The sequence below is a fragment of the Ovis aries genome, chromosome 6 (assembly GCF_016772045.2).
Source record: "Ovis aries strain OAR_USU_Benz2616 breed Rambouillet chromosome 6, ARS-UI_Ramb_v3.0, whole genome shotgun sequence".
NCBI classification, from domain to species: Eukaryota; Metazoa; Chordata; class Mammalia; order Artiodactyla; family Bovidae; genus Ovis; species Ovis aries.
This window is the reverse complement of record NC_056059.1, coordinates 2,090,110-2,105,428: the sequence shown is the minus strand read 5'-3', so window position 1 is coordinate 2,105,428 and position 15,319 is coordinate 2,090,110.

Genomic DNA, 15,319 nt, shown 5'->3' with positions numbered 1-15,319 from the left:
GGCAAGTTCTGTGTTCTTAGAGTTACCATTGTAGATAGGAATGCCAGGCAGGTTCTCTCTCAAATTCCAAAGGGAGGATTGCAGCAAAAACATCAGTGTTTCAGATCAAGGCCACAGCCTTGCAGAGTTCTCCTTATAATATGTAAAGCAAACTTCTGGAATGCTGCTTGGCACTAGAAAGTCTGGTTAGGACATCAGTGGGCTACATGACTGGACCATTATCAGGTCCATGTCGGACATCAGTGGGCCATAGGACGGGGCCATTATCTGGTCCATGATCAGGACAACAGTGGGCCACAGGATTGGGCCATTATCAGATCCATGGTTGGGACATTAGTGGGCCACAGGACTGGACCATTATCCAGCCAATGGTCAGGACATCAGTGGGCCACAGGATGGGGCCATTATCAGATCCATGGTCAAGAATCAGTGGCCCACAGGATGGGGCTGTTACCAGGTCCATGGTCAGGACATCAGTGGGCCACAGGACTGGACAATCACCAGGTCCATGGTCAGGACATCAGTGGGCCACAGGACTGGACAATCATCAGGTCCATGGTCAGGACATCAGTGGGCCACAGGATGGAGCCATCATCAGGTCCACAGTCAGGATATCAGTGGGCCACAGGACGGGGCCATTATCAGGTCAATGGTCAGGACATCAGTGGGCCAGAGGACTGGAGCTTTCCCTCATGAGTAACACAGTATGTCGTCTGGGAGGCTGAGCAGCAGTTCACTCAACAATGGACTTAGCCATCATGAGGAGGTAAGGAGGCTGCCACTAACGAGGAAGCAAGATAAGTTTAAAACTTAGGGGATTCACTGCAACATTTTTCCATTTCCCACACACAAGTTTAACTTCAAGTGGTTGATTAGATCAATTGCAACTTGTTAAGGGTATGATCATTGGGACTGGGGGTCAGAGATCCCCAGTAGGGGTGGGGTATACCTCACCAGCCAGCTTCCTTGTCTAACAAAACTGATCATCAAGAATGAGGGATATTGAGGATGAGTGCATAGAAAGAGGGGATGAATCAGTGATGGCTTTGGCAGCAGTAAGAGGTCATCCTACCAGCCCACATATTTTCTTCCTTCCTCAGAAATTGTCACCGAGCATCACATGGATCCTGGTGGTTCGATAGACAGGCAGTAGCAGATGCTTCCAAGGCTCTACCAAAAGCCAGTTGTGATCACTTTGACTGTGCCAGTGCCTGACTCCTGAAGCCCCTGGACACTTCGTTTTCTCAAATCCTGCAACTGGGCTTCTCTGGAAAACTGCACTGGGCATCTTAGATTCCTGATGTTAGAGAGTCAATGGACCTGGATATTTCCTCTCTCAAAGCACCCTGAACTGGATGGCTGGTGAGAGAAGTAGCCTTGTTTCCCTGCTTCAGGTAGGGAAGGCTTCAAGCTCACTTCATCCTGCAGGGTCCCCATGCAGGATTGGAGGGGGGGGGACTCTCTTGACCTCCTCCTCCTGTCCTTTTTCTCCCACTACACTCCCACAGGGCACCACTGCAAAAAATTCCCAGGTCAGAACCTGCACTGGGACGCCTGACCTAAGACAGATTCCTGTTGCACATTCAAGTGGAACAGTGGAGTAGGCTATTTGATCCTAGAATTCATGGCAGAAATCAGGGTTAGAAACATCTATTTGAGAGTTGTTGGCACAAGACTGGATGAGATCACCTAAAGAGAGAGTGTATATAAAGGAAGACCTCGTGATATAAGGTCTCAGGTTCTCTTAATCCATCATTATCACTTTTGATAACTAGATTAAATTTATACTGATTTCCTCAACTTTGGTCTCTGGACAGGTCCTGATCCAGGTGCTAAGACAGTTCTCAAATTAGTCCACCTCCTTTTAGCAGTTTCCTAATTCTACATCCAATTTTACTTCATCAACGTGTCAAAATTATCCTCTCAAGGTATGAAGTCTGAAGGTATGGGTAATTTATAGGTCCCTTGTATAAGCAAACAAAAATGGATCTCTCACTAACTCAGAACATTAAACACCTGTTCTGAGATCCAAATGCTTAGCTCAGGTTCAGTGGAACAAATTCCCAATACATGTTAAATTGGGGGAACACATTTACTTTGACCTTGCTGAAAAACACATTGGATCTTAAAGGCAAAGAGATGAAGATTTACAGAGGTATAATCAAGGTATTTGATCAAAAGAAAGCACATATTTAAAACATATCCTTAAAAATGTTTGTTGAATAAATTATGTTGACATGCTATATACCTTCACTTACTGAAGAGTAAGCTGGGGCACACAGACAGGAAAAGGGAATGCTTTAGCAATAATACTTTATACATTATGTACCATCTTCACCCTAACATGGTACAGAATATTTCTAGGTAAAGACCAGTTGAACAACGTAGATACTGCTGCTGCTGCTAAATCACTTCATTCGTGTCCAACTCTGTGCGACCCCACAGAGGGCAGCCCACCAGGCTCCCCTGTCCCTGGGACTCTCCAGACAAGAACACTGGAGTGGGTTGCCATTGCCTTCTCCAATGCATGAAAGTGAAAAGTGAAAGTGAAGTCTCTCAGTCGTGTCTGACTCTTAGCGACCACATGGACTGCAGCCTACCAGGCCCCTCTGTCTGTGGGATTTTTCCTGGCAAGAGTACTGGAGTGGGTTGCCATTGCCTTCTCCACAACTTAGATGATCCTTTGTCAAATAAGTGAGGTCTAGGGAGTATAACAGGCTTCCCTGATAGCTCAGCTGGTAAAGAATCTGCTTGCAGTACAGGAGATCCAGGTTTGATTCCTGGATCAGGAAGATCCCCTGGGGAAGGGATAGACTAGCCACTCCAGTATTCATGGACTTCCCTGGTGACTTAAAAGGTAAAGAATCCTCCTGTAACGTGGGGGATCTGGATTCGATCCCTGGCTTGGGAAGATCCCCAGAGGAGGGCATGGCAACCCACACCAGTATTCTTGCCTGGAGAATCTCCAAGAACTGAGGAACCTGTTGGGCTACAGTCCATGGGGTCACAAAGAGTTGAATATGACTGAGCAACTAAGTGCAGGAAATATAACAGGAAATAATGGAAGCTAACAAACGTCATTTTAAGCTAGTGGCTTTTAATTTTTTTTTTTTTAACAAATAGATTAAACTGTATGAACTGCTTCCTACATAGAACAAAAAGTATAACGCATTTTATTTAAAAGAAAATTCTAGATGTTGATTTGAACTGAAAGTACAAGGCTTTCTTTTTCTTTCACAGTTTGCTCTTGAAAGGCTTTTCTTGTGAAATACATAATATGCTGTTACAAGTTGAATATAATGAGGCCTCACCCTAGAATAAAGGTGAGAATAAAGAAAAGAATAGCCAAATTTGACCAATTTTGCCTCTTGAGGAATCTATTTGTGAACTATATGTGTGTTAAAAAGCATATGTAAAATAGATACCAAATGGGAATTTGCTGTGTGGATCAGGAAACTTAAACAGGGGCTCTTTATCAATGTAGGGGGGTGAGATGGAGATGGAGATGGGGATGGGAGGGAGGTTCAAAAGGGAGGTGACATATGTATACCTATGGCTGATTCATGTTGCGGTTTAACAGAAAACAGCAAAATTCTGTAAAGCAATTATCCTTCAATAAAAAATAAGAGGGTGGGATGATTTGGGAGAATGGCATTGAAACATGTTTAATATCATATATGAAATGAATTGCCAGTCCAGGTTCAATTAAGGATACAAGATGCTTGGTGCTGGTGCACTGGGATGACCCAGAGGAATGGTACGGGGAGGAAGGTGGGAGGGGGATTCAGGATGGTGAACACGTGTACACCCGTGGTGGATTCATGTTGATGTATGGCAAAACCAATACAATATTGTAAAGTAGCCTCCAATTAAAATAAATAAATTTATATTTTAAAAAATAATAATAATAATAAAAAATGACCCCCCCCAAAAAAAAAAGCAGCAACAAACACTAATATCAAAAGCAGCTTTTTAGAGGGATAAGTGAGGAGGAAAATGAATGCTGGTATGTTCACAATGAGATATTTTGACAATCTCACATACATTGTTTTAAATTTTTATATAGCATCTCTGTTGATTTTGGATCAGCATTAACATAGCTAATGCACACAAATCCTAGTAGTGTAAGAAAAAGTCACAAATGTATCTTTTACATCCCAAAACAAGCTATAAATCTAAACTAATAAAAACATCTCAAGATTGGAATAATCAGAAAACTCAAAGTATAATTGCAATTGTATAATATGAGGTAGAAAGGTTCAAAGGCAAAGACTAAGGAGAAAAACTTTAAATGTTTACTAACAATTCACCATTTTTATTTATCCCACACTTGGGTATTTGATATTCACAACAGCAAAATCAGTCAGGACTTATACAGCCTTGAATAGCAAAAATAATACTGTTCTATTTATAATAATGTCCTGTTTACTGAAAAAAGTCTCAAGGATCTTGATGGATTCTAAATCCATCTCTGTTCCACGCCAGGGAACACTTGTACCATTAAAGAGCATGTCCTATGACCAATGTTCCATCTCAAAGGCCCCTAAAGATTGTTTTGTGTATTCTTCTCCTTGTAATCCATGCTTTCTAACTTTTATGCCTTCCATATATATATCTTTAAACATACTTTCCTTGAATTTGATCAAGTCATACCCATCCTCCAAGTCCCTGTTAATATACAGTTCTTCCCTAGTGTATCCTGTTGCCAAATGGAAACGCACCCCCACAACCTCTGGTCTGTACGCTTTTGGCTGGAATATCAGAGGTTCCCGTGACCACACCTGGGGCAGTGACTGCCTAGAACTGCTCACAGGAATGAATTTGCAATTATATTCATCCCTATGGTTTATTATAGGGAAAGGACACAAAGCAAAGTCAGCAAAGGGAAAAGGCACATGGGGTGAAGTCCAGAGGGAACTGGGAGCAGAGTTACAAACATCCACAAGTTGACCCCCTGGGGAGTCACACAAGATGTGCTTAATTCCTGTAGTTGTGTGTGTTGGTAATAGATGAGAAGTGGTATCTACCAGGGAGACTCAAGAGAGACCCAGCCCCAACATTTACTGAGGGCTGGTCATGCAGGTACTCACTGTCGCATGTACCCAAATCCCAGACCTCCCATAACGAAAGCAGGTCTCTAGGATAAGCAATATTGTTGGCACAACTTAAGCACCATGAGCCACTCTTACCAGTTAGGGTGGTAGTATCCCACTCCCGAAATCTTAGATACCAGCCAAGGGCCATCCTTGCCAGTAGAACTTTCTAGAGGGAGAGGTACAGGGCTGCTTGCTCTGTTATCATTTTTGGACATAATTCCACTTAATATATAGTAAATTATAATTTATGTATATATTATATTATAAGTTGTATCTCATATATCTATGCCACATCTGAATTTCTTCACTTTAAGCTTGCTGAGAACTTGGAGGGGATTTTTCTCATTACTCCATCATTCCCAGGATAGAATAAGATTCCCAATGGAGACATTTCACACATATTAATGCCTAGAAGGTCTGATTCAGTAAGTAACTGCAGGAAATGGGAAGACTCAACAGTGAGGAGGACAGTTCTGCAGGATGGAGTCCTTTAAACTGTGACTTCCTTTTATGAAATGATCAAGGATAGCAGAAATTTGACAACAGTTAAGGAAGATGCTCATTATGAGTAGGATTATCACTGACTAAAAAGAATTTTTATTGTTAAATATACATGCACATTTTAATGAAACAAGAATGTGTTGTCATTTTTCAATAAAATTATGTCAGATCACAAAACTTTTACTGAATCTTAAACTTGACTTCATCCTGTCCAATCTATTCTTAATATTTACTCTTATTCTGCCCAGAGAATGATGCATATACTATGGCTAGAGTCACAAATTCACTTACTCACAAAAAGATTACCGAGCACTCACTGTGTTGTCGCTGAGATGTCATCATTAAAAGCCCCATAGTAATAGCAGCTCATACTGAAAGAGTGCTGGCTACTGTGCTAAGTACTCCTCTGAGAGACAGATACTGTTGCACACTCTTCTTTTACACATAAAGTTACTAAAGAAGTTAAATGGCACCTCTAAGCAGTTACTCTGAATCCATGGTCTTAATGGTCTTAATTACTCTGTTATATTAATTATCACTCCCTTGAGAAACACTTTTTTAGTGTTTAACATAATTTTTTTGAGAAATTTAGAGAAAAATCACCCTTGTTTCATTGACATTTTTTTCTCCACCTCTTTAAAAGTCCAAAAGCTCAAATATTGCTATACTTTTGCCATTCCATCTTTGGTAAGTTATCTGGTCTTAATGAAGAGTTTATCACTTAATCATTCAATTAAAAGTATTAAGGATTCAACAATGGATTTATCTTCTGTCCCCATCCTTCTGAACATAAATAAAAGTGGAATCCTGTTGGCTGAAGCAAAATAAAATTAAGCATACTGAAATCCTTTCACCCCTACAGGTGTGTGATGATTTGAGATTTTGCAACTGCACAATTACAAGAACAGAACTTTTCTTTTCTCTTTGAATATAATGTATTTTATCATTAATTGTCTCCTACTCAAGGCTGCAGTTAATATGTGTCAGAGCCTGGAAGGAGAACTCATGGAAGGGAAACTTTACTTCAGACTTTCTCATTTCTTAAAGAATGAATATGATTATGACTGATTCATGTTGATGTACAGCAGAAACCATCACAACATTGAAAACCAATTATCCTCCAATTAAAAAAAAGACTAAAATAAAAGGTAAAAGTAATAAACATGCTGCATTATGTAGAAGTCAAACAGCAGTTTGGAAACGAAGATACAATTTCACCTGGGTCACAAAACAATATTTGGCATGACGAAGGAGTTGTCAGTACTGTCTACAGGTTTTTAGGTCAATATTAACATTCATGTTCAGAAAGATGATGATGCCATGTACTTTCAGGCAGGACTCTCCACGATGTGATGATGATTGACATTTGAAAGGTATTGTTTTGATTCACAAGCCCTTGAGAAAAACTTTCAGGTGACTGATACCATCACTTCATGTCTCAGTGGTGGCAAGTGTGTCTCAGGGAGGATGAGTGTCTCTGGTCCCAGAAGTAGGAAGTGACAGTGATGACATACACTCAGGTCGCCTGTCCCTGGGGCTGGTGCTTTAACTTCTGGGCACAGGGACTCGCAAATGTTAGGAAGATGCCTAGATTGGAAAGTCCGTAGAGATGAGTGGTTCCAGCTGCTGAGATACAATTCTCCATGGGTGTGTTGCGTCTCTGCACATCTTGGAAGCAGAAACACTGACTGCTTTTGTTCTGGCCTATGTTGCTGAGCTTGTCTGTACAGTGGAGAGCACTGCAACACAGAGAGGTGGTGTCCCTATAGAGCAACAGACAGGCATCTCTACTATCTATTAGAGCTTCTTAAGTGCAGGCATTCCTGTACCTGAACCAGTGTGTTGACAGGTTCCCCCTGGCCATCTTAACACTGTCTCATTAGAATCAGCCTTGGGAAACCAGCTTAAGAAAATGCTGATAATTTGGCTACTGCTATTTTTTCAATGAATAATAAAGCCCTTTGTTTGTGAAAACAAGACAAAACAAAAACTTATCAAAATGGGAGTGGGTCTATGTTCTGTAGTACCTATAGTTTATTGCTGCTTTGGGAGCCCTTCTGAAGGAAAATAATGCAAAATTTATATACAAAGCTGATCTCAGGGCTGGAAAGAGTGCTGGCAACTGCAAGGACCTGTCATGGGTGTTCTCTTCATGGCAAATTCATCTTTATCAGCATTAAATTTTCAAAAGTCATAATTTTTCAATTTTACAAATGGCTTTAAATGACTTTTCACTCTCCAAATATCAATCTATAAATTGCATAGCAACTCATCTTAGAAAATAGCTCTTAGTTTTTGTTGAAGAAAGTAGGGAAAACCACTAGACCATTCAGGTGTGGCCGAAATCAAATCCCTTATGATCATACAGTGGAAGTAACAAATAGATTCACGGGATTAGATCTGATAGAGTGCCTGAAGAACTCTGTCATGATGGAGGTTCATGACATTGTACAGGAAGCAGGGATCAAGATCATCCCCATGAAAAAGAAATGCAAAAAGGCAAAATGGTTGTCTGAAGAGGCCTTACAAATAGTTATGAAAAGAAGAGAAACAGAAAGTAAAGGAGAAAAGGAAAGATATACCCATCTGAATGCACAGTTTCAAAGAATAGCAAGGAGAGATAAGAAAGCTTTCCTCAGTGATCAGTGCAAAGAAATAGAGGGAAAAAAATAGAATGGGAAAGACTAGAGATCTCTTCAAGAAAATTAGGGATACCAAGAGAACTTTTCATACAATAATGGGCACAAGAAAGTACAGAAATGGTATGGACCTAAAAGAAGCAGAAGATATAAGAAGAGGTGGCAAGAATACACAGAAGAACTATACAAAAAAAATCTTCATGACCCAGATAATCACTATGGTGTGATCACTCCCCTAGAGCCAGACATCCTGGAATATGAAGTCAAGTGGGCCTTAGGAAGCATCATTATGAACAAAGCTAGTGGAGCTGATGGAATTCCAGTCAAGCTATTTCAAATCCTAAAAGATGATGCTGTGAAAGTGCTGCACTCAATATGCCAGCAAATTTGGAAAACTCAACAGTGGCCACAGGACTGGAAAAAATCAGTTTTCATTCCAATACCAATTTAAAGGCAATGCCAAAGAATGCTCAAACTACCACACAATTGCACTCATCTAACACACTAGCAAAGTTATGCTCAAAATTTTCCAAGCCAGGTTTCAACAGTAAATGAACCATGAACTTCCAGATATTCAAGCTGGATTTAGAAAAGGCAGAGGAACAAGAGATCAAATTGTCAACATTCACTGAATCATTAAAAAAGCAAGAGAGTTTGAGAAAAGTATCTACTTCTGCTTTATTGACTATGCCAAAGCCTTTGACTGTGTGGATCACAATAAACTTTAGAAAATTCTTAAAGAGATGGGACTGCCAGACCACCTGACCTGCCTCCTGAGAAATCTGTATGCAGGTCAAGAAGCAACAGTTAGAACCACACATGGAACAACAGACTGGTTCCAAATTGGGAAAGGAGTACGTCAAGGCCATATATTGTCACCCTGCTTATTTAACTTATATGCAGAGTACATCATGAGAAATGCTGGATTGGATGAAGCAAAAGCTGTAATAAAGATTGCCGAGAGAAATATCAATAACCTCAGATATGTAGATGACATTGCCCTTATGGCAGAAAGTGAAAAACAACTAAAGAGCCTCTTGATGAAAGTGAAAGAGGAAAGTGAAAAAGTTGGCTTAAAACTCAGCATTCAGAAAACGAAGATCATGGCATCTGGTCCCATCACTTTATTTCAAATAGATGGGGAAACAGTGGAAACAGTGATGGACTTGATTTCTTTGGGGCTCCAAAGTCACTTCAGATGGTGATTGCAGCCATGAAATTAAAAGACACTTGATCCTTGGAAGAAAAATTATGACCAACCCAAGGAATGTTCGTCTAGTAAAAGCTATGATTTTCTAGTAGTCATGTAAGGATGTCAGTTGGACTGTAAATAAAGCTGAGCACCGAAGAATTGATCTTTTTGAACTGTGGTGTTGGAGAAGACTCTTGGGAGCCCCTTGGACAGCAAGGAGATCCAACCAGTCCATCCTAAGGGAAATTAGCTCTGAATATTCATTGGAAGGACTGATGCTGAAGCTGAAGCTCCAGTACTTGGGAACCTGATTCAAAGAATTGACTCATTGGAAAGACCTGGATGCTGGGAAAGATTGAAGGCAGAAGGAGAAGTGGACGACAGAGGATGGGATGGTTGTTTGACATCATCAACTCAATGGACATGAGTTTGAGTAAACTCTGGGAGTTGGAGATGGATGGGGAGGCCTGGTGTGCTGCAGTCCACGGGGTTCCAAAGAGTCGGACACAACTGAGCGACTGAACTGAACTGAATTTTTTTTCAAGGTGAAACAAAAATCCAGAATCTCTCCTATGCCATAACCTTTGCAACACTCTGGTGTCTTGCTTGGATTTATAGATAATCTAGGGAGCAATATGATTTTTTTCAACCATTGACTCTTTAAAGCAAATATCTTACCAAACTAATGTCTTAAATTGCTTTCAAAAACTTGCCCTGGTTAAGTTCCACCATAGTTGAGCCCAAACACCTGGAAAAATTCAGTTCAGGCAAATTGTACCCATTATGTTTGACAGAGTTTCCACTGATGTGTGTGGCAGCCCTCTGAGATGAAGTGAGAGGATTAACATGCTTTGAGTGACACCCTGAAAGCAGCAAATTATTTTTTTGCATACAGCACTGAAGAGGAAAAAATAGCTTCACTCATTTTGTTGTGTGAAAACATGTCCTTTTATCACAGTAAACCCTTAAAATAGTTATTACCATTAGCAAGTCATATTTGTACATTGGTCACAGATAACAATTGCATGTAAAACATTATAAAATATTTACTTGAACTCATAAAATATGTAAATCAATAAATGAGGTAATGAATATATTTCACCTACTTTTGAAATATTACTTGATCGACTTGCAGATCGCCTTGGGGATTTGTCATTCTGAAAAGTAAGATTGGAGACATTGATTAAAATATAGCAATAATCTTTACCACTGAGAAAAAAAAGCATATCACAGGCAGAAACATAGATGTCCTTCTTACTGATCTGACAGACATAAAAACTGCTTACAGAAGATAGTATTTCTCATACCAAATTTTATTTGTGTAGTACATATTAGTGTCTTTTTAAAAAACATTTCAATTAGTATCAGGGTTTATACCAATCTAGGAATATTAGGAATATTTATTTCCAGGAAATGCTTATTTCTCTAGAAAAATATATGCAGTTCCTTTGAAATAGATTCGGAAATGAAAATATAGTTCCTTATTCCTTTTTTGGCTTTGGCTACCAGGAAATTCTGAGTAAATTCTGGTTCTCAGTGTCAGTAAATATTGCATCTGTATGCAATATTTGGTACATGGTACATAACTAACTTGTACTCTTCTACAATACACTTTATTTGTCTTTTATCTTATTTTAAAAATAAGAAAGAGTTTAAAAACAATTTAAAAGGTAATTGTTTAAATTAAAAATATTTTAAAATTTAAAGCTTAAAAAATAAATTTTTAAAAAATTATACCTCTTTTCTTGTTTCCTAAAGGAATTTTCAATTTAGGAGAAAAGAAGCATGCAAAAAGCTCTTGAATAGATAAAATTTGTACAATTTTAAAGTAAAAAGGGCCCCTACGTGCGGTCCCCCTCATTAGAAGGCCTCAGGCATTGCGCTGCCTGCAGCCACAGAGGGCTGCCGCGTGGGGCCCACGCCAGGTCGTCCCTCCTCCCGCCACGCCAGTTATCTGATCTGCAAGCAGAATCCAAGAGGTCACAGCACATCTTTCCTTCGGTGTAGCAAACCTTGAAAGACCCTGTTCTGGAAAGCAATATTTTGTGAAAGGTCTGTATTTAGCACTTTAGAAATCTTTTAAAAAATATTTCTGAAAATCTGGACTCAATACCACAGTGGATCAGAGTAGACAATGAGAGGGTAACAGGCAGGAAGGCCAGGGGTCTCCAAATGGAGGAAATAGCCTGCAAGTGTCAGACATTTTTATCTCTCTTAAGCGGCAGGAGGAAACAAACTAGCGATATTTTTTCCTTCTCTATACAAATTTAAAAAGAGGTTTCTCTTAAAATTGTGTTGCCATAATGACACCTGGTTTCACTTGAAGTTAACCATTGCCTTTTTCTTATGGAAATGTTTGTCTTAAGCTATGCTAATGTACTATGCATTTACCCCAAACTCTGTCTTCAAGTCGGTTCTGCCTTTTGGGCTCAGAACCTACTTGATAAACCAGTATGTTATACTCCGATATTGTCCCTCTAATCTATGTAAATGAAACTATTTGTATGGTGATCTGCTCTTCTTCAAGATTCAAGTTAATCATTTTATGGCCCAAGATAAACCATTTGGTGCCAAGATTATCCCAAAATACATCTTATGGATGAGGGGCATGGTGCCATTCTAAGTTTGGAGACATTCCTTTTTTTCATTAACAGGCTGCTGGTGACTATATAACATCCAGCTGAAGACTAGCAGGGGGGTACTCTTTCTGCCCCCCTTCTGATGCCTATGTCAGAAGCTTTCTCTATCTCCTTTATACTGTAATAAAACTTTATTACATAAAAGCTCTGAGTGATCAAGCCTTGTCTCTGGCCCCGGATTGAATTCTTCTCCTCCGGCGACCAAGAATCCTGGCGTCGTGATTCAACAACAACCTTTCAACAACTACAGTGCATCTTGACAGAAGTCATTTTTGAAAACTAAGTTTTTATAACAACCTGCAGGTCTGAAATTGCCCAGCGATGACTGCTGGAGACAGTTTTCAGAAACACTGTGAAGAGGGGATATGGCAATGTGTTAATGTGGAAACACAGTGGCTGCATTCATTGCAAACTGTCACTGAGTCTGGTGCAGGCTTGCAGGCATTACAGCTGAACAGTGCTTTTTCCTTTACATGCAACTTTCATGTCATACAATCATGAATGTCACTGTGAAGCATGTTACTACAGACCGAGATGAGTCACAACTATATGATTAGTTACACCTTGTAACAGCCCTGTGATCCAGCTGGAGATTAATGTGTGCGTTCCCCGAAGACATTTTTCCTTGATTAGCTTCCTCTGGTGATGGAGAGAGGTACTTTTCCACTGACACTTCAACTCCTCTTCTACAGACCAGAAAACAAAAGGAATCCATCTTTTCTTCTCAGTGAAATTCAGTATTTTGACATGCTACTTGATAGAAGAGAGGTCAATGATATAACAGACTTGAGGGGAGTTTGATTGTCCTGGTTCTTTTACTGTGTTTTCTATATTTATGTGATATTTGAGAACCTAACCAAAGAACTAAAATTGAAAGGTGCTTCAGCAAGAACTAAGAAGTACTATACAAGTTGGATTTGACATCAGGTTACCTACTTTTTCCAACCAAGTGGGACTCTGCAATGTCTTGAGATAAAAACGAGGGTCAGGTCCTTCCACAATTGTGAATGAGTTCATCATGGGGCTATAATAAGCAGACAATTCCCACAGCAGCTCCTGATCTAGCCGCGTGGGGAACACCTGATTGATTATTTAGTATTTCAAAAGGCCTTTTACCTTGAAATCCAGTAGTTCTATTCTGTTTTAATACAAGGTTAATCACTGAAGGAAATAAACAAGCTTAGACAAGGGCTAGCATTTTGTCATGGCTAAGGTCTCTATTATTTTTATTCCAGTTAACACTTGGGAACAGAGAAGTTACCCTGTTGCTCACCTGCGGTGATGTAAAATTTGGGGTTTTGATGTAAACTAGACTTGCACCTTTGCACTAGTTCTAGCAGGAGTGTATTCAAGATCCCAGGCCTCTAAATTTCTCCCTGTGAAATGGATAGATAATATATTGGGGGCTGGATCAAATGAGTTATAGATGAAAAAAATTATAGATTACAAGATTATAATATTCCCATTATTATTCACAGGTAGAGGAAATACACAAAGAGCTACATCAAAAATCATGACAATCATTACAAGTTACTAGATCTGTAATTTTAATATAAGCACTCTAGTTTCTCTGTCCTGAAATTCCACCTCCATTGTGGATCAGATTCTGGCATATAAAACTTAAGAATGGAGAATCAAATTGCTCTCTAACAAAGAGAATTAAAGATTCCAGTCTGCTTTGCTTTCAAAACAAAGCACCAGAAGAAGCACTTTCTTTCCCTTATGGAAAAGTTCCAAAGCCATCTGTCCAACTTCCTACTGATGAATTGGGTGGTTCATCCCATTACTATTGCTGTGATATGTTCTTTTTTTCTGGATCAGTGAAATAAGGTTGTCATAACTCATTATGATCAGTTTAAATTCTTTCAGTTCAGTTCAATCGCTCAGTCGTGTCCGACTCTGCAATCCCATGAATTGCAACACATCAGGCCTCCCTGTCCATCACCAATTCCCGGAGTTCACTCAGACTCACGTCCATCGAGTCAGTGATGCCATCCAGCCATCTCATCCTCGGTCGTCCCCTTCTCCTCCTACCTCCAATCCCTCCCAGCATCAGCGTCTTTTCCAATGAGTCGACTCTTCTCATGAGGTGGCCAAAGTACTGGAGTTTCAGCTTTAGCATCATTCCTTCCAAAGAAATCCCAGGGCTGATCTCCTTCACAATGGACTGGTTGGATCTCCTTGCAGTCTAAGGGACTTTCAAGAGTCTTCTCCAACACCACAGTTCAAAAGCATCAATTCTTTGATGCTCAGCTTTCTTCACAGTCCAAATCTCACATCCATACATGACCACAGGAAAAACCATAGCCTTGACTAGGCAGACCTTCATTGGCAAAGTAATATCTCTGCTTTTCAATATGCTATCTAGGTTGGTCATAACTTTCCTTCCAAGGAGTAAGCGTCTTTTAATTTAATGGCTGCGATCACCATCTGCAGTGATTTTGGAGCCAATAAATAAATAAATAAATAAATAAAGTCTGACACCGTTTCCATAGTTTTCCCATCTATTTCCCATGAAGTGATGGGACCAAGATGCCACGATCTTTGTTTTCTGAATGTTGAGCTTTAAGACAACTTTTTCACTCTCCTCTTTCAGTTTCGTCAAGAGGCTTTTGTGTTCCTCTTCACTTTCTGCCATAAGGGTGGTGTCATCTGCATATCTGACGTTATTGATATTTCTCCCAGCAATCTTGATTCCAGCTTGTGTTTCTTCCGGTCCAGGGTTTCTCTTGATGTACTCTGCATATAAGTTAAATAAGCAGGATGACAACATACCGCCTTGATGTACTCTTTTTCCTATTTGGAACCAGTCTGCTGTTCCATGTCCAGTTCTAACTGTTGCTTCTTGACCTGCATACAGATTTCTCTAGAGGCAGGTCAGGTGGTCTGGTATTCCCATCTCTCTCAGAATTTTCCACAGTTTATTGTGATCCACACAGCTAAAGGCTTTGGCATAGTCAATAAAGCAGAAATAGGTGTTTTTTTTGAACTCTCTTGCTTTTTCAATGATCCAGCAGATGTTGGCAATTTTATCTCTGGTTCCTCTGCGTTTTCTAAATCCAGCTTGAACATTTGGAAGTTCACAGTTCATGTATTGCTGAAACCTGGCTTGGAGAATTTTGAGCATTACTTTACCAGCATGTGAAATGAGTGCAATGGTGCGGAAGTTTGAGCATTCTTTAGCATTGCCTTTCTTTGGGATTGGAATGAAAACTGATTTTTCCAGTCTTGTGGCCACTGCTGAGTTTTCCA